We start from the raw sequence: 21,090 nt of genomic DNA, 5'->3' as shown, positions 1-21,090 counted from the left end.
TTCTCGCTGTCGCACTGTATTATTTGAAAACAAACCAGTAAAAAGTAACAACATCTAAGTAATTCAAGACTATGGAAATGACGGAATAGCTTCCAGGATCCATCTTGGCACTTGCAACATCACGTTTAAAGCACATATTATTACAATAATTGCCTAAATCAGTGATATGGGCCAAAAGGTGCAGACTGTGATTTTAATGATGACGGCCTCCTGCATTAAAGTGATTTTCCTGTCAGTAGGTCATGTAAATGAATGCTAAGTATTTAATTCATTCATGTAGAAACAAAGAACTGCAGATGCTGGTTAATAACTGACCTTTCTCTCCTGGGCCTCCTCCACTGCCAGACTGAGGCCACAAGCAAACTGGAGGAACAACACTTCATATTCCGCTTGGGTATGAAAATTGAATTCTCCAATTTTAGGTAACCTCTAACAACCCCCTCCTCCCCCTTTCTCCCCCCTCACGCTCCCTCTCTTCCCCCTCCTCCTCAGTGCCCAATCTAGACTCGCTCCTATTTCTCCCCCCCCCCCCGCCCAGCTATCACAATGTTTAAGAAACATTTAGACAGGTATGTGGATAGGACTGGTTTAGAGGGATATGGGCCAAACACAGGCAGGTGGGACTAGTGTAGATGGGACTTGTTGGCCAGTGTGGGCCGAAGGTCAGTTTCCATGCTGTATGATTCTATGATTCTATGACTCCATAATTAGTCTGAAGAATGATTTTGACCCTAAACATCACCTATCCATGTTCTCCAGGGATGCTGCTTGAGTTAGTCCAGCAATTTGTGTCCTTTTAATTCATTTGTTGTCTTTCTGAACTGTAGACAAAGTGGAACTGTTATAATCATGGCTAAAATGTGTAGGAAAGAACTGCAGATGCTGGTTTAAATAAAAAATAGACACAAAATGCTGGAGTAACAGCGGATCAGGCAGCATCTGTCTGAAGAATGGTCTCGACCCAAAACATCACCCATTCCTTCTCTCCAGAGATGCTGCCTGTCCTGCTGAGTTACTCCAGCATTTTGTGTCTATAATCATAGCCAACGTAAGGGTCTGATCTGTCCCACGGCCAATGTTAAGAGAGAAATAATGATTTATTACTAATATTTTATTAAATTCATTTTGTTAACCTTTTGTGTAAAGCACTTTATTTAAATTCATTTATGTAATTATAAATTAATTATAAATTAAATGTATTTAATGTGAGAAATCACAGGTTATATCCCATAGTCATTACATATTCTTATGTATTAAAGAAAGCAATTCTGTTGTCTATTTAAGGTTGCAGATTGGACTAAATGGGACCCCAGTTGTTCACGATTTATATAAATGATTTGGAGGAGGGAACCAAGTGTAATATATCAAAATTTGCGGACGATACGAAAATGGGAGGGAAAGTAGGGGATGAGGAGGATAGGAAGAGTCTGCAAAAGGATATAGATAAGCTAGGTGAGTGGGCAACAACTTGGCAGATGAAATTTAATACTAATAAATGTGAAGTCATTCACTTTGGGGAAAAAAATGATAGGGCAAGTTATTTTCTAAATGAGGAGGAGCTGCGTTGTAATACAACGCAAAGGGATCTAGGGGTATTAGTACATGAATCACTAAAAGTCAGTATGCAGGTTCAGCAAGCAATCAGGAAGGCCAATGGAGTTTTGGCCTTTATTGCTAGGGGGATTGAGTATAAAAACACGGAGGTCTTGCTGCAGCTGTACACGGTATTGGTGAGACCACATTTGGAATACTGTGTACAGTTCTGGGGTCCATACTTAAGAAAGGATGTACTAGCCCTGGAGGCAGTGCAGCGAAGGTTTACAAGATTAATTCCTGCAATGAGGGGATTGACATATGAGGAAAGGTTAAGTAAGCTGGGACTCTACTCTTTGGAGTTTAGAAGAATGAGAGGCGATCTCATTGAAACGTATAAGATCGTGAGGGGCCTTGATCGGGTGGATGCACCGAGGATGTTCCCAATGATCGGGGAGGCTAGAACTAGGGGACATAGTTGCAGAGTGAGGGGGGGCTCTTTTAAAACTGAGATGAGGAAGAACTTCTTCACCCAGAGAGTGGTTAGTTTGTGGAATTCACTGCCCCAGGGAGCAGTGGAAGCAGAAACGTTAAATATATTTAAGTCTAAAATAGATGGTTTTTTAGCTGCCAAGGGGATAAGGGGCTACGGGGAGAGGGCAGGGATATGGACCTAGGTATGGTTAGTATAGTAGACCTGAGTGATCTCCTGGACAAATGTCGATCGCCTGGATTGGGGTCGGAGAGGAATTTCCCGGATTTTTTTCCCGAATTGGACCTGGGTTTTTATCCGGTTTTTTGCCTCCCCCAGGAGATCACGCGGTTCTTGGGGTGGAGAGGGGTGATAGCGGTATAAAGGGGAGGGTAGTGTCTTGTGTTCTGTGTCTTGTGTCTACTGTTTGTGGGTAAGTGTGTCTGTTTGGTGTTCAGCCATGAGTGAATGGCGGTGCGGGCTCGACGGACCTGGTGGTCTACTCTCGCACCTACTTTCTATGATTCTATGAAATGACAGTTTCATGGCACGGAGACCAAAATTAGAGCACATGGTATTGGGGGTAGGGTATTGATATGGATAGAGAACTGCCTGCTGCACCTGTCTGAAGAAGGGTTTCGGCCTGAAACGTTGCCTATTTCCTTCGCTCCATAGATGCTGCTGCACCCGCTGAGTTTCTCCAGCACTTTTGTCTACTTTGGATAGAGAACTGGTTGGCAGACAGGAAGCAAAGAGTAAGAATTAATGTGTACTTTTCAGAATGGCAGGCAGTGACTAGTGGGACGCTGCAAGGCTCAGTGTTGCGACCCCAGTTATTTACAATATATATAACGATTGAGACGAGGAAATTAAATGTAACATCTTCAAGTTTGCGGATGACACAAAGCTGTGTGGCAGTGTGAGCTGCGAGGAGGATGCTATGAGGCTGCAGGGTGACTTGGATAGGTTGGGTGAGTGGGCAGATGCATGGAAGAGGCATGTGGATAAATGTGAGAGTATTCACTTTGGTGGCAAGAACAGGAATGCTGATTATAATCTGGAAGGTGTCAGATTAGGAAAAGGGGAGGTGCAACGAGACCTGGGTGACCTTGTACATCAGTCACTGAAAGTAAGCATGCAGGTGCAGCAGGCAGTGAAGAAAGCTAATGGCATGTTGCCCTTCATTGCAAGAGGATTTGAGTTCAGGAGCAAGGAGGTCCTACTGCAGTTGTACAGGACCCTGGTGAGACTGCACCTGGAGTATTGTGTTCAATTTTGTTCTCCTAATTTGAGGGAGGACATTATTGCTATTAAGGGAGTGAAGAGTAGATTCACCAGGTTAATTTCCGGGATGGCGGGACTGATGTTTGATGAAAGAATGGGTCGACAGGGTTTGTATTCACTGGAATTTAGAAGGATGAGAGGATTTCGTAGAGATACATATAAAATTCTTAAAGGATTGGGCAGGCTAGATGCAGGGAAAATGTTCCCGATTTTGGGGGAGTCCAGAACGAGGGGTCACAGTTTAAGAGTAGGACTGACATTAGGAAAAACCTTTTCACCCAGAGAGTTGTGAATCTGTGGAAATCTCTGCCACAGAATGTTTTCACTGGATGTTTTCAAGAGAGAGTTAGATTTAGCTCTTAGGGCTAAAGGAATCAAGGGGGAAAGGGAAAAAGCAGGAAAGGGGTACTGATTTTGGATGATCAGCCTTGATCATATTGAATGGCGGGACTGGCTTGAAGGGCCGAATGGCCTACTCCTGCACATATTTTCTATGTTTTCTAATATTCCAGTCAATTTGACTGGTAGTTTGGGCAATCAATACTATGGCAATGTTTACCTAATTCACTCCCACTCCAAACCACCACCTGGAGTCCCAGCCTGGGTCAAAAACCACAGCAATGATGTGGTCTCATTCAGTCAGCATTCAACAAACAACCTTTGCAGAACTGGATGGCTGGATGCCAGGGCACGTCAGCCGACATCCCAGCCCTCAGTGATGCAGTGAGGGAGCGACCTGTAGGGAATATGGGGGTATGGCTGCCTAGCCTGCAGCTGTCTGTTTTTCATTTCTTTTTTCTTATTTTTAGTTAGTTTAGTGTTTTGTTTTTAAGGAGTTCTAGCTTTTTTATGTATGGGGGAGGGGGGGGGGGGAAGGGGGAAACGAATTTTCAGGGTCCCTACCTGGTCGGAGATGCAGCTTTTCTCCAGGCTGCACTTTCGACCCGTCCTCGCGGCCTACCAGCGGGCCTGGAGCGGCATTTCCTGAGGGGTCCGCCCGGAGCCTCGGCATCGGCATCGGCACCGGCATCGACATCGGCATCAGCATCGGCATCGGCTGCGGAGCTGCGGGACCGAGGAGCGAGGGGACCGCCCGGAGCCTCGGCATCGGCGGCGGCGGCACCGGCATCGGCGGCGGTGGCGGAGCTGCTGGTCTGAGGACGGCAGTGCAGCGCTGGAGCGCCATTGCGGGGCGGGCGGTGCCTTGCCTGAGTCGCCGTGCTGGAACTCCGGTGAGCTGGGACCGGCGTTAAAAACATCGCGGAGCTGCGGGCGGTGGCGCTGAACTTTACATCGGGAGCCTGGGATCTCGCGACGAGATCGCTAGTTGAGCTCCATTCGGCGCGGCCTTGTCGGCTCCGGAAGCCACGGTCTCGAGTAGGGAGGCGGCCGTTCCAGGGTTCCCATGCCGCTGAGAGGACTCTCCTGACGCCGGAACATCATCACCCGGCGAGGACGGCCTGGAACATCGGGCCTCCGTAGAGGCAACTGTGGAGGCCTCAATAGGCCCGACTATGGGTGGACATTGGGGATGGGACTGGACTTTGTGCCTTCCCCCATAATGGGAACCATTGTGGGGGGATGTTTATATGTTAAAGCTATTTATTATTGTTATGTTTGTATTCTTTTTTATGTGCTGCATTGGCAAAAAGAATTTCACTACTAGGTGTATGTGACAATAAATCAACCTTTGAACCTTTGAACCTTTGACCTTGTTGGGTGAGTGCAGTCGGAATGTGGCTGTTTCTTGACTAGTAAGCCGTACCACCAACCATAAGACATTGGAGCTGATTTAGACCATTCTGACCATCGACTCTTCTACTATTCGATCATTGCTGTTCTGTCTTTCCCTCTCAATCCCGTTCTCTTGCCTTCACCAAATACCCTCTGTTGCCCTTACTAATCACGAACATATCAATCTTTGTTTTAAAAATACCCAATGACTTGACCTCAACAGCCATCTGAGGCAATGAATTCCACAGATTCACCACCCTCTAGCTAGGGATATGCCATTCTCCAAATGGGAACAAATATAATAAATAGAAAGAGGTCTTCAGGTTTGTTTAACCATCAAAGGTGGGCATTCCAGTGATTGGCAAATTCAAGTTGAAGAGTGGATCTCAGAAGAAAAGGTAACATTAGAGTGGAAATGGAGAGAAAAGTCTCCAGAGTCTTTGACCTGGCTTGTCGAGTCAGAATATATAGTGTTCCAAGCTGTTACAAACTAACCGTTTTCAAGAAAGAGTTAGATTTAGCTCTTAGGGCTGACAGAATCAAGGAATATGAGGAAAAAGCAGGAACGGGGTACTGATTTTGGATGATTAGCCATGATCATATTGAATGGCGGTGCTGGCTCGAAGGGCCGAATGGGCTACTACTGCACCTGTTTTCTACGTTTCTATCAGTATCAGTAGTCTCTACCCGAAACATCACCCATTCCTTCTCTCCAAATCAGCTCCCTGTCCCGCTGATTTACCACATCTTGGTAAACAAGCATCTGCAGTTCTTTCCTACACACAGTGGTCACGGTGGCGGAGCGGCAGAGTTGCTGCCTTACAGCGAATGCAGCACCGGAAACCTGGGTTCGATCCCGAGTACCAGTGCTGTCTGGAGTTTGTATGTTCTCCCCATGACCTGCGTGGGTTCTCTCTGAGTTCTTCGATTTCCTCCCACGCTCCAAAGACGTAGAAGTTTGTAAAAGTTAATAGTAAGATTAAACGAGAACTTACCAGTTCGAAGTTTGATCGTTATTTTATGAGGAGTACGTTGAGGGAATACGTGAAGAACCCCGCCAGGACGCATGCGTGTCATTCTTCAAAGCAGCGGTGTGAAATCACAGATAACTGTAATGACTTAAACATAGTAAGATTAGAGAAAGAAATACCAGTTGAGTATATGATCATGGGTGGGAGCGGAGGGCACGTATTCCCTCAACGTACTCCTCATAAAATAACGATCAAACTTCGAACTGGTAAGTTCTCGTTTATTCTTACTATTTTACTTCGGAGTCACGTGAGTGACTACGTGAAGATTTCAAAGCTCTGTGATTTCATGCCGTGTAAACGAGTCCATGCATCACATCTGCCTTAATGACTGTAGGAGGAATTGTGTCAACATAATTTAGACATGAATCCGACATTGAAATTCATGAAATTTATTACACAAAATTATAGCCCCTATTTATGGGGTAAATTAAATTATAGAACTTAAAATTGTTTCTGCAAACGTTCCAGGTTTCATGACTGGTTTATGATAAAATAGTTGGAATGTCTTTTCCCCTGACCAGCCTGCTGCCTTGAGGATTTGGTCCATTGGTACATCCAACTGCATAGCTGCCGATGTAGCTGCAGCCCTGGTGGAATGAGATTTAAAAATATTAGTATCCACCCCAGCCTGTATGAGAACCTGTTTCAGCCATCTTGAGATGGTCTGGACCGTCACTCTTTTGTGTGGTTGCTTATGGCTGACTAAAAGTGCCTTCTCATTGCCTCTGATGATTTTCGTGTTCTCCATGTATAACGACAAATGTCTTGCTATACAGAGACGATCATCTGTTGGGTAAGACCTAAATTCTATATTGAGGCCTGCTGATCCCTGTCTGTTCTGCTTTACTAATTCATAAATATGAAACGTAATATTTTCAGATGAAGAAGTCATGTTGTCCAGTCTTAATTTATGTAATGACTGTACCCTTTGTGCCGTGACCAATGCCATTAGCATGACTGTTTTTAATGTCAGTCTATGTAGGGACAGAGCTGTTGCTGGAGACCAATTCCTGAGCATCTTCAGGACAATACTCACATCCCATATTTGGGAGTACCTGGTTCTTGGGGGATTGGTATTAAAAATTCCCCTCATAAGTTTTGTTACCAGTGGGTGAGTTCCAACAGAGTGACGCTCTGTTCCTTGCCATAGATAAGTTGATAGGGCACTTCTGGCGCAGTTGATGGCACTATAACTGAGCCCCTCATCATAATGGAGGCCTGCCAGGTATTCCAGAACAGACGGGATGTTCATATCTCTGTAGGTGATGCTGTTTTTGTGACAATACATCTCCCACTTCCTGATATAGACCAGATACTGTTTTTTGGTGGACTGTCTGTGGGCCGCCGAAATCATGTTCACTGTTCGGTCCGTCAGTCCCAGCTGTAGTAGTGGTATTTTTAAACTCTACAAATTAATAAATTCAAATAGTTATGGCATGGGTGGCTATCCCTTGTTACGGGATAAACCAATAAGTCTGGTCTATTCGGGATGGTGATACATGGTTCTAATACCATGTTCAGTATCACTGGGAACCATGGTTGTGTAGGCCAATCGGGTACTACCAAAATACCAGACGCAGAGTCTTGCTGTATTTTCCTTAATACCCGACTGATGAGGCAGAAAGGAGGGAATGCATAAATAAACAATTTCCCCCAATGCAGCGAAAATGCATCTGTCTCCGCTGCCCCAGGGTCTGGTTCCCACGAGACATAGTTTGATAACTGGTGATTAAGCCTGGATGCGAATAGATCGATATCTGGTGTTCCATACCGTGCTGTAATATCAGCAAATACTTTTTTATTCAACATCCATTCGGTGTTTTCATTAAATTTGCGTGACCTGGTGTCTGCCACTAAATTTAGTTTACCTGGTAGGTAAGTAGCTGATATCCAAATATCTCTCTGGATACACCACTGCCAAATTGTATTAGCCAGATTGTCACATGATGTCGATTTGTTTCCACCCATGTGGTTGATATATGCTACCACGGTGGTATTGTCAATCTGTAGTCTAACATGCTGGTGATATGACCCAGTACAATATGACTTTAGGCCATAGAATGCACCCAACATTTCCGGGTAGTTTATGCCCAGTGTTAGTAATAATGATGCCTCCTGAGCAGTCCATCTACCTCCACAGCTGGAGATGGAATTGGTGGCACCCCAACCAAGTGCACTGGCATCAGTTTGTAGCACCATAGAAGGGTTGCTGATAATGATTGGATTGAAACAAAGCTAAATGTTATCTATCCACCATTTTAGTTCCATTATAGCTTTGATTGGTAGCTTCATTGGTCTGTCAAAATGACCAGCATTGATTTTGAGTGCTTGTATTTTTGTTCTCTGTAAATTTTGGTAATGTAAAGGTCCAAATTGTGTGGCTGGAAAAGCAGCCACCATTTTGCCAATTACTTTTGCTACCAATCTGATGGGCGGTTTACTGATGTCAATGAGGTTATTGCAAGCCTCTATTAAGTCTATAGCCTTTCCCTTTGGCAAAGTCACCGACATGTGAACTGAGTCAATGGTGAACCCCAAATAGTCCATAGTAGTGGAAGGCGTTAATTTAGATTTAACTGGATGGATAATAAACCCCAGTTTTTCAAATAACTGTTTTGTGGCTGTTAGTTTGTTTGGTCAATTCCAAAGTTTTGCCCACAATAAATATGTCATCTAGATATGCCATGACCATGTGTTTCCGTTTCCGTTGAAACGCTAGGGATGGTTTCAAAATTTTTGTGAACAGCCTGGGGGCTGATGTTTATCCATTTGGCAGCCCTCTATACTGCCAGCGCTGTCCCATCCAGTTGAATTTTAAGTAACATCTGTGGTCACCTCATATAGGCACTGAATAGTAAGCATCTTTTAAATCGATGCTAGCCATGAAGTAACCTTTGGAAATCAATTGTTTAGCAGTAACAAAGGTTTCCATTTTAAAATGAATATATTGTACAAATGTATTCAATTTGGTCAGATCTATGATGATGCGACAACCACCATCTTTTTTGTTTTTGGTAAAGATATTGGACACGAATTCTAGCGGTCCGTGTTGAGATTTTTCAATTACACCTTTTGCGTAAAGCCGCTCCAGTTCAGCATGCGCTTCTGATTTTTCTTTACCGGAAAGTACGAACATTCGGTTCGGTATATGTTGAACTGGAGGGCTGCACTTGTGTATAAATTCTATTGTATATCCCTGGATACTGCTTAAAATATAAGTATCGGTAGTTAAAATGCATCCAGAAAGGAGTGTAATCTCCCCCCAACCTCCATGCTCCCTGCAATTTGTAGGGAACCAGACCCACCTACCTCCATAGTTACCAGTGGCAGGTTTACTTATTTTTGTAAATCCTTCGTTGATGTTGAGGCGTTGGTGTCTGGGTTTGTGGTTTGGTTGATGTTGGAGGTTCGCGTATCTTCCAAGAAGGCCGGCCTGGGCCATGGCCTAAAAAAGACTCATGTTTGGTGTACCGGACCTTCGAGCTTTCACCAGTCGGTCTTGTTCTACTGGTGGGTGCGTAGGGGTGCTGTCTATGGCCATAGTGGGTTTTTGATTAAGTCCCTTTTATGAGTCCCAGGGTTTTTGCTTCCTCATCGACCTCCTTGACTTGCTTCGATAGGTTACCTCCAAATAGTAGTATTGGTGGTTTTATGTTTCCAGGTTTGCACAGACCCGCGAATTTCGGGTTTAAAGTAGGTCGGATGGCACTCTTCCTGATGCTGTTTATCTCATATTGAGTGTTGCAAAGCAGTGCCAGTGCATCCTGTTGGTCCTGGGACATGTCCTTCTCAGCCACTGTGCGGGTGAATGCTGTTATCCCTGCTGTTAGGAGTTTTAATAGCTTTTGGAGTTTGATATCCATGCCTCTAACTCCTATTCCAATATGTTTCCATATACAAGTATTTACTACTGGAACATTCAGGGATATACAGTTACCCGGTGCCAGGTGTCTTGATGTGGTGTCCAATACAGCCTGTTCTTGTAGCTGGTTAAAGGACATATAATCTATACTGGCAGCTAGCTTTTGCTCCAGGTTTTGGCCAGTCTGGTCTGGCTGTATGAAGTCCAGTAGATTCTCATGTTCCTGCACCCCCTGCACACTTGATTTCTCTTCTGCAAACCCCTCTTCAGGATCAGCCCAGTACTGACCGCCAGTGCTCCCCTCTGATGGGGGAGAAGCACTATGCAGCCCTACAAGAGGTGCTGCTGTGGGTTTTACATAGAGCCCACAGTGACTCGACTCCATCTCCCGGAGCCTGTCACGTTGGAGCAAATGCTCCACACACCGCTCCATCCGGCTCCAGCGCTCACGGTCGCTGGCCGCCCGCGGCTGCTCAAAGTCGGACTCATCTGAGTCCACGACTTTGTTCGTTTTCTGTTTTGCCTTACCGCCCGGCCGCGGAGTGGATCTGGCCGGTGCGGAGGCGACACCGGGCACAGCTGATCCCATTATCGGTGATTCAAGTGCCGCTGGCCGCTGCTGGCTGCCCGCTACTCTGCGGTCCTCCCCCACCAGCTTTGTCGCAGCTCTCTTTGCTTTCTTTGACTTATCCATGCTCCCCACCTGTAAATCGGTATGGGAAACACAAAAAGACCGCAGAGTAACTCTTACCTGCAGGTTCCGGCTTTTAAATTGCCGCTGCGGGGGAACGTCGTTCCACCCCGCCTGACTGTTTCGCAATGCGTGTAGCGATATGACACGCATGCGTCCTGGCGGGGTTCTTCACGTAGTCACTCACGTGACTCCGAAGTAAAATTGGCTTGGTACTGTAAATGTAAAAATTGTCCCTAGTGGGTGTAGGATGGTTTTAATGTGCGGGGATCGCTGGTCAGCGAAGACCTGGTGCGCGTATCTCTAAACCGCGATGTATCGCTAAACTGTATCAGTATTGACTTTGGCTGGTTAAAGGTGCACTATAGGTGCAGAAGAGAACTTGAGTTCAGCTCATTCCTAGGCATGGACCATCTTCAAAATTGTGTGAACATTTGTAGCTGGGTTATGCAATAGCAGAATAAAGTGGACAAGTATTCCTGAGATCTATCTTTCTTTGTTAGCCCCCTTTCGCATCCATTCCATACGCACACCAGGGGCAATTTACAGAGGGCAATTAACCTACAAACCCGTAAGTACACTGGAATGTGGGAGGAAACCGGAGCACTCGGAGGAAACCCACGCAGTCACAGGGAGAACATGCAAACTCCATACAGACAGCACCCAAGGTTAGGATTGAACCCGGGTCTCTGTCACTACATCTCTATCAGCTATCAATTCCAAAATTGGTTACAATTAATATCTTGTCCATTGGAATGTTATTGGAAGAGCTACAGTGAGACGTGCACAATTTTCTTTGGTTCTCATTGAAATCATCCATTGAAATTATTGAAAATGAACAGATTATCTTCCAAGAGTTTGTAGATGAGTTTGCATGGGATTATGGTGTTGAAGGTGGAGCTATAGTCGATAACTAGGAGTCTAACCTAGATGTCCTTGTTGTCTAGTTGTTCCAGAGATGGGTTTAGGACCAGGGAGATGCCGTTTGCTGTAGACTTGTTGAGATGGTAAGCAAACTGCGGTGGGTCAAGGCTGGCTGAGAGGCTGGAATTAATGTGCGCCATCACCAGCCTTTTCATGAAGCACTTCATGATGGTGGATGTCAGAGCGACATATTATGGTACGCTACCTTACTTAATAAAGAGGAATTCAGTAAATGTTTCGGGTCAAAGACCTTAAGCAAGTTCTGACAGAAATTATTTTAGTTTTAGAGATACAGCGCGGAAACAGGCCCTTCGGCGCCGTCTGCGAGTCTGCGCCGACCACCGATCACCGCACATTAGCACTATCCTACACACACCAGAAACAATTTACACATACACCAAGCCCATTAACCTACATACCTGTATGTCTTTGGAGTGTGGGAGGAAACCGATGATCTCGGAGAAAACCCATGTGGGCATGTGGGGAACGTAAAAACTCCGTGCAGCCAACGCCCGTAGTTGGAATCAAACCTGGATCTCCGGCGCTGCTAGCGCTGTAAGGCAGCAACTCTACTGCTGCTCCACCGTGCCGCCCCCTCATTGAGCATTTTCTTTTTATTTCATATTTCCAGTATCTGCTGGCTCTTGATTTTGTAAATCATTATTTCCATTTCCCAAAACCATGTTGATTCTGACTGCTATGTTTTGCTAAATGTCCTATTATTGCCACTTTAATAGAGAATTCCAACATTTATGCAGTGACAGATGTTAGGTTAACTGGCCTATAGTTTCCTGGTTTTGAATACCATTAACATAATTCCTTGCAGAGCAGATCCTACCATAAATAATATGGAAGGCTTTTCGCCAGGTGCAAAGGGTAGACTTTGTAACACAGAGTAGATTTACCACATTTTTCTGGTGAACTTTGTACTAGTTTGTAACCATTTAGAATTGACATGCAAGTACAAGAAAAACAATCCTCAGACTGGATAAATCTAACAAAGGACCTGGGATAAAGATTTGAAATTACTGGTGCCAGCTCATGGGATGCGTAAACAACTGGTAATAAGCTATTACTGAAATTCTGACGAATAGAAATGGTATGTTTATACTGTTGCAGAATGATACAAAAATGACCAGCCTCCAGATCACTTTACTCCCATGGAACATGATGTACCAATTAACGTGTAACCATTTTACCCCAAATTTTGAATCGTAACACAAGAAAAAAGTTTTTTAAAAAACTGAAGTCCTGCAGATACTCGAAAAGTGCAGGAAGGAACTGCAGATGCTGGTTTATGCCAAGGGGTCAATACCTTTCTTTTACCCGAAACATCACCCATTCCTTCTATCCAGAAATGATGCCTGTCCTGCTGAGTTACTGCAGCATGTTGTGTCTATCTTTGCTACAATTACTCAACAGGTTTAGTAGAGAGATACCAAATTAATATGTCATCAGAAGGGCCTGTTTCCATGCTTCATGACTCTATCTTTGTTAACTCTATTTCTTTCTCCACGGATGTTGACTGACCAGCTGAGTATCATCAGCAGTTTCTATTTTACTTCAGATTTCTGGCAACTGTTGAATTTTTCTTTAGGAAACAAACTTATTTGTTTCTGCTTAATATTGTACGTCTTTTTTAAAAAATTTGAATTATTACCTCTGGATTCAGAAAGTTTTGATCACATTTATTAGCGAGAGATACAGTGGAATTTTTATAATTCCACCGCAGTGTGTTTCTCTCATGTATCTGTTCGTAAAGACTATATGACAAAATTATATGAACTAAACAATATATATCTTGCTCTCTTAAAGATTTTATTTTCACGGATATACCCGAAGATTGAATCTCCACACAATACAGTTGTTTAAATATCGCTATTAATTCAACTGAGTTCCTTCTTTCTCCCTGTGGCTGTTATTGCAGTACAATTATGATGATTGCCTTTGCTCCAGAAACCTATTGCCTTACCTGAATTTGGCAAGTGCATTAAAGAAACCTAAAGGCCTCATATCTCCTTTAACCATGATTTTTGGATAGTGGATTCATGAATTCCTTTGCACATAAATAGTTGGACAGAAAGCTGACAATCTTCATTTCTCCCTTGGATTTTACTTCCTTTCAGATCTTGCAACATCACATTCCTTTCTGGCTGACAGCATGGAACAATCTAGGCTAAAAACCTCCTTGCTTGTCACCACATGGAGCATGTTTCTCTGAGTGCTGTTTTTTGTGCTTAAACAAAACGTTGTACAAAATATTCAGTAATTAAGTCCAGATATATTGGCCGTCACCATTGGGTCAATGCAGGAAATTCCAATAGAAGCAAAAATAGCTGTGCATCCTTCAAGTCACAGATTCTATGAGTCTCTGGAGACCGCCCAATACTCGCTTTTACCCTGTTTATATTACTTTCAATTTCTTTCTTCTAACACTTATTTTCAATAAATCTTGAAGATATTTTCCTTAATCCAGCTGAGTCTTAAGAAGGGTCCTGACCCGAAACATTACCTATCCTTGTTCTCCAGAGATGCTGCCTGACTCAGTGAGTTACTCCAGCATTTTGTGTGTTTTATTGGTAAACCAGCATATACAGTTTCTACGACTGATTGATTTGTTTTCATGTCCTCTTTCATGTAAATAAATATTTCTGCACATCTTAATCATGCCACTTAAGAATTTCAGGCAGGAATTTGTCTGTAACAGTATAGACCAGTACAGCTCAGAAACAGACCCTTTGGTCCACCAAGACTGTACTGACCATGATGGTCAATTTTACTAATCACTTGGTCTGTATCTCTCTATTCCCTGCCTGCTCATGCATTTGTCAAATTGCTGCTTAAACTTTGCTATTGCATGTGCTTCTATCTCCCTTGACAGCATATTCGAGGCACTTACCAGGTCTCTATGTACAAAAATGTAGAATATAACCATATAGAAACAAGAAATAGGATCAGAATTAGTCCAAACACTCCCCTGAGCGAACATAAACACAAAAAGCTGGAGTAACTCAGTGAGACAGGCAGCATCTCTGGAGAGAAGGAATGGGTGACGTTTCGGGTTAAGACCCTTCTTCAGATGTTCCGAAACGTCACCCATTCCTTCTCTCCAGAGATGCTGCCTGTCCTGCTGAGTTACTCCAGCTTTTTGTGTCTATCTTCGGTTTAAACCACCATCTGCAGTTCCTCCTTACACAATTCCCTGAGCGATTCTAGATGATTTGTTCTTGGCCTCGATTTCACTATCCTTTCTGCTCCTCATAACACTGTATCCCCTATAGTTCAAAAATCAATCTATTTCATGTTTGAAAATATTCAATGACTCATTCACCACGGCATCTGAGAATCAAGATTTCTCAATATCCACAAACCTCCTGACAGAAGAAATTCCTCTTTGGTTATAAGTAAGTGACTTTATTGTAAAATAATTTTCCCTATTGTAGAATTCCTAATGAGAGAAATATCTTCGTAGCATCTACTAACTTATACGTTTCTGGAATTGTTTACAAAGCCAACTGACCCTAATTAAGGAGATTTAAGACAGTTTCTGCCTATTTATTCTATTATATCTCACCTCTATCAGATCTCCCTTCAGCATTCTCTTCCCGAAAGAAAATAGTCCTCGCATCTCTAATTTATCTTTGTAACTGTGGTTTTGCATCCCAGGAAATGTTCTTGTAAATCTTATCTGGACCCTCTGTGATGCCTTCAGATCCTTCTTCTAACTAAGGTGACTAGAATTAAACACGATACTCATGTTGAATCCTGAAGTTTGATATGCTTTCCCTGCACTTGTATACAATGTCGTAGTTGTGTTGATAATTAACAACAACAACAAAAATAATAATAATAATAATAATAATAATAATAATAATAATAATAATAATAATAATAATAATAATAATAATAATAATAACTAAACTAAGTGGGATCTGTTGGGTCCCTGTCACATGGAAGGCCTGGTCCCCCAACTCAACCCGTTCCCCCAACGCAATATTCCACCACACACCCATAGTCCCCAACTGTACAGGTGCGGCTCATTTCCCCTCATCCCCAGCATTCTCTCCCCCTCCTCTTCACCCTACCTCTTCTTTGCCCTCTCCTCCTCCCCTCCCCAATCCCTCCCTCACCTCTCCCTCTCCCTCTCTCTCCTTTCCCCTATCCTCTGTCACTCCCTCCCTCCCTACATAACTCCTCTCCCCTCCCTACCCCATCCTATCCCTCCCTCCCCCACTCCTCACCTCCCCCTATCCCCCCCACTTTCCCTCCTTACCTCCTCCACTGCCCTCCTCTCCCTCTATTTCCCACTCCCTACCTCCCCCACTCCCCCCTCCTCTATCCCCCTCCTTCCCCACTCTCCCTCCTCACCTCCTCCGTTTCCTCCTACCCATCCCAATCCCTCCCTCACCTCCCCTTCCCCAACCCTCAGTCACTCTCTCCCTCCCTACCTGTAGATGATATGTGCATGCACCTTTAACATAGTGACCTCACCACTACTAACCACTCCCCATATCACAAGTATAATTACAACCTCCCCACCCACTGATCTCTCTCTAGTTCCCGTGACAGACCACGTACAGCTAGTGCAGTAATGTATGTACAGTATGAATAAACTGGAGTAAAGACACAGAGTGTTGGTGACTCTTCTTTACATGGTGTCATAAATCGTTCTCTTGCGCCTCCTGTTTATCGGTTTTGTTTTATTTCCTTTTGACCCAGTTCCCCGCTCCCTTTCTCTATTTCCTCGTTATGGCCACTTCTTGCCGCTAGCCCGATGAGCTTGTCTTCGATTCCGACATTGCCCATCGGTGGAATGTCTTTAGACGTGACTTCGACCACTATGTCACGATCGCTCAGCCTGCCGCCACCCCTGAGGTCAAGGCTTCTCTGCTCCTCAACCTGGTTGGTCCCGATGCCCTGGAACGGTCTGACTCATTCGTCTATGCTGCGGGTGAAGATGCTCGGGACCCGGTATGTCTAGTGGCTGAGTTTACCGTGATGTGCGACATCCCCACTAACTGCATCTTAGAGCGTTTTAAAATGTTCGGGCGGCATCAGAACCCAGGCGAATCCGTTGATAATTATGTCGCTGCGCTGTGACACCTGGCCAGGCGGTGCCGCCTTGACACGCTGACCCCCGATGAACTGACCCGGGACATTCTGGTTTATGGTCTACGTGATGAAAAGCTGAGGGCTGAACTTCTGCGCAAGCCCGACCTGTCTTTTGATGAGGCTCTGCACGCCTCCCGTATGGCCGAGGCTGTCTCCTCGGCGGTGTCACCGGCTGATCATGACATTAACTTTGCCAGTGTTGCTGGCCGTCGGCGGAACACGGGCCCGCCACGACAACGGGGGCCCCCTGCACCCGGGGGGAGCAACCCGCAGCGTTGCCCCAATTGCAACTTTGCCTCTCATCAATTTAATGTGTGCCCTGCCTTGGGCAAAATGTGTAATTTCTGCAGGATATTAAACCATTTCTCTGCAGCCTGTCGTTCCCGTGGGAAGCCTGTTGCTGCTCTGCAGAGCATGTTAAACAATTTGGTACAAGCTTGGTTCCCAGTACCAGCCTGACGAACTCCCTATGTCTGACTCCAGTTCCTCCCAGGGGGAGACCAGCATAATTTCACTGTTGGATGCACCTGCTCTGATAACGGACCCTTCGGTTCGTGTAACTGTAAACGACTCGACCTTCACCGCAAAAATCGACACGGGGGCGGTCGCAAATGTAATGTCAACAAGCCTTTTCAGGAAGATAAGGACTGATGAGCAGGTTACTCCTGATCGCCCCCTTTTGCATGCCTACGGGGGAGGCGTGCTCTTTCCTGTGGGGAAGGCTACCCTGCACTGCAAGATACTGAAGGCCTCTCGGCCCCTCACTTTTTATCTGCTAGATAATAACTGCATCACCCTGTTGGGCATCCGAGCGTGCCAAGACCTGGGCCTCGTCTCTTTCCACCATGACATCCACCAGGTGCAGACCCTTCTGAACCCCCTGATCGAATATCCTGACCGCTTTGACGACGAGCTGGGCAAGCTGCCCTGCAGCTACAAGATTGTTGTCGACCCCAATGTCGAGCCTGTGATCCGTCCGCCACACCGCGTCTCCTTCGCCATGAAGGACAAAGTGGAGTCAACGCTCCACGACATGGTTACCATGGGCATCCTGAAAGAGGTGAGCGAGCCCACCATGGTCTCCACCATGGTTGTTGCTGTGAAAAAGGATAAGAGCGAAATACACATTTGTATCAACCCCAAGGACCTGAACCTTGCCATCAAACGCCCGCACTACCCTATGTGAACAGTGGAGGACGTCGCTGCACAGGTTGGCCCGGCCACTGTCTTTTTGGTTCTCGATGCCAAGAGTTCCTTCTGGCAGATACCGCTTGACAAGCAGTCCTCTTACCTGACAACTTTCAGCACCTCCTTCGGCAGGTTCCGGTTCCTCCGAATGCCATTCGGGATCAACTCTGCCAGCGAGGTGTTCCAGCAGACGATGGAGCAACTGTTTACCGGTCTAACGTGTACCATCATCATTGACGACATCCTGGTTTACGGTAAGGATGTTGCTGAGCACGACTTCAACCTCCGCCAAGTCCTGGACCGGGCCCGGAAGATCAACCTCAAATTAAACCCCAAGAAGTGTCGTTTCCGCGTCCCGGAGGTCACTTATGTGGGCCACGTTTTTACAGCCTCGGGGCTGAAGCCCGACCCGCAGAAAACGTCTGCGGTCTCCGGTATGTCTTCACCTACTGACGTGCCCAGCTTGCAGCGTTTCCTGGGCATGGTCAATTACCTGGGGAAGTTCATCCCCGACCTCAGCGAGCTGAGAGCGCCCCTGAGGGTTGATCAAGAAGGACACTGCCTGGGCCTGGTTTCCGCAACACCAGAGGATTTTTGACGTCCTGAAATCCAGGCTGATCAGCACCCCCACACTCAAATTTTTCGACCTAAAGCGTTCCATTGTCATCACCTGCGACGCCTCCAAGTACAGTCTTGTTGCCGCTTGCCTACAGATCCATGATGGACTGCAGCTGCCTGTTTCCTACGCGTCCCGCACCATGACCCCTGCCGAGCAGCGCTATGCTCAGATTGAGAAGGAGTTGCTAGCTGTGGTATTTGCCTGCTCCAAGTTCAAGGACTACATTTTGGGCAACAACTTCACTATCGAGATCAACCACCAGCCGCTGGTCACCATTCTCAACAAGCCGATCCATGTTGTCTCATCCCGGTTGCAGCGCATGATGCTGCAGCTCCAGCGTTTCACGTTCGAGATTGTCTATCGCAAGGGCAAGGACATGTTCGTGGCTGTCCCGCGCACCGCTAATGTCCACCGATCGCCACCCATATGAAATGTCTGACCTGATGGTGCTCAATGTGAATATTGTGCCTTCACAGCAAATGCAATCCCTGGTCCAGCACACTGCCAATGATCATGCCCTGCAGCAGCTTGCTGCCGTCATCCAGCAGGCTGGCCAGACCGTCGCTCCGCTTTGCCAGCAGGTGCCGTGCCCTACTTCCTGGTCCGTGACGAGCTCGTATTGCACGACGGCGTGGTCGTGAAGGGACACAAGGTTGTTGTGCCTGCTGCGCTGCACGACCACTATTTTCAAGCCGCCCACCGTGGTCATCCTGGAGCCGAGGCCACTCTGTCTCATGCTCAGAGCCAGTTCTACTGGCCCGGCATGGCTCAGTACATCCGGGAGAGGGTCTCCGCCTGCTCCACCTGCAACAGCCTCGCTCCCCACCAGCAACGACAGCCGCTTCTGCAGCAGCCTGCTCCCGAACTGCCCTGGATGGCGGTTGCCACTGACATTTTCGAGTGGTGTGGCAAGCACTTCCTGGTCCTTGTCGACTCTTACGCCAGCTGGTTCGAGGTTGACCAGCTGCGCTCCCTCACGTCTTCGGCCGTTATCGGGAAGCTGCGCCGCCACTTCGCTACCTTCGGCTCCCCGGCCAGCCTGCAGTCGGACAATGGCAGCCAGTTTACGAGCGCCAAGTTTCGGGATTTTGCGGCCAGCTGGAATTTCCGCCACTACACCAGCAGCCCGGAGTACCCGCAGAGCAACGGCCTGGCAGAGCGCGCAGTCCGCAGTGCTAAGGACTTGCTGGAACATTGTCGATTGTCTCACTCAGACTTTTACCTGGCCCTCCTTAACCTTCGCAACATCTCCTGCGACCCTGCCATGGGCTCCCCGGCACAGCAACTCATGTCTCGCACCACAAGGCCCTCCATCCCGGTGGCCCAGCGCTCCCCGTGCCCTCCGTCCTCAAGCCCGCTGCTGTCCAGGAGCGCTTTGCCCTTAAGCACAAGATCCAGAAGCGCTCCCACGATAAGTCCTGTCGCCCCCTCCCGCGTCTATTCCCCGGTCAAGTCGTCCGAATGCAGTCCCCCTCCGGCCACTCCAGGCTCGCCACCGTCGTCGGTACCGCGGGCTCGCCGCGTTCCTATCTAGTCGACCATGACGGCACCGTTTACCACCGGTCCCGCCAACACCTGCGGCTCGTCAACGAGCCTCCACCACCGCCCGCTGACCCTTTTGCTCCTCCGCTGCAGTCTCCTACATCGCCCGCCGCCCCCCGCATGCCTCGGACCCTGCCTTCTCAGCTCTACCAGCCAAAGTCTCCTCCGGCTCATCCTCCCTCGCCTGCCCGTCTGCCCGCTGCTGCACCCGTTTCCCCTCCTCCTTCTCCGTCTTCTCCCTCTCCTCCCGGATCCCCCGTTCCGGTTCGGTCTCCTGCCCCTGCGCCGGTTCCTCTTCTTCCTGCAGGGAGGGGAGATGGCGAGATGCGAACCCGGTCGGGGCGCGTTGTCAAGCCGCCCGTCCGCTATGGCGACTTTGCGTAACTGTTCAGAGCGCATGAGACGTGGTCGCCCTGTCACTACCTTGTTGCCTCTTGTTTCTAAGGGGAAGGATGTAGATGATATGTGCATGCACCTTTAACATAGTGACCTCACCACTACTAACCACTCCCCATATCACAAGTATAATTACAACCTCCCCACCCACTGATCTCTCTCTAGTTCCCGTGACAGACCACGTACAGCTAGTGCAGTAATGTATGTACAGTATGAATAAACTGGAGTAAAGATACAGAGTGTTGGTGACTCTTCTTTACATGGTGTCATAAATCGTTCTCTTGCGCCTCCTGTTTATCGGTTTTGTTTTATTTCCTTTTGACCCAGTTCCCCGCTCCCTTTCTCTATTTCCTCGTTATGGCCACTTCTTGCCGCAAGCCCGATGAGCTTGTCTTCGATTCCGACATTGCCCATCGGTGGAATGTCTTTAGACGTGACTTCGACCACTATGTCACGATCGCTCAGCCTGCCGCCACCCCTGAGGTCAAGGCTTCTCTGCTCCTCAACCTGGTTGGTCCCGATGCCCTGGAACGGTCTGACTCATTCGTCTATGCTGCGGGTGAAGATGCTCGGGACCCAGTATGTCTAGTGGCTAAGTTTACCGCGATGTGCGACATCCCCACTAACTGCATCTTAGAGCGTTTTAAAATGTTCGGGCGGCGTCAGAACCCAGGCGAATCCGTTGATAATTATGTCGCTGCG

At 46.9% G+C, this 21,090-nt stretch overlaps 1 protein-coding gene across 1 annotated transcript in view; it reads right to left on the bottom strand.

Moving 5' to 3' along the window:
- Positions 1-21,090, bottom strand: part of colec12 (collectin subfamily member 12) — a 139,177-nt gene that overhangs the window by 65,578 nt on the left and 52,509 nt on the right. The gene's annotated exons all lie outside the window — the stretch shown is intronic.

Source organism: Amblyraja radiata, chromosome 4 (genome assembly GCF_010909765.2).
Source record: "Amblyraja radiata isolate CabotCenter1 chromosome 4, sAmbRad1.1.pri, whole genome shotgun sequence".
NCBI classification, from domain to species: Eukaryota; Metazoa; Chordata; class Chondrichthyes; order Rajiformes; family Rajidae; genus Amblyraja; species Amblyraja radiata.
Note: the sequence above shows the minus strand (reverse complement) of the source record. Positions and strands in the feature narration are given on the sequence as shown.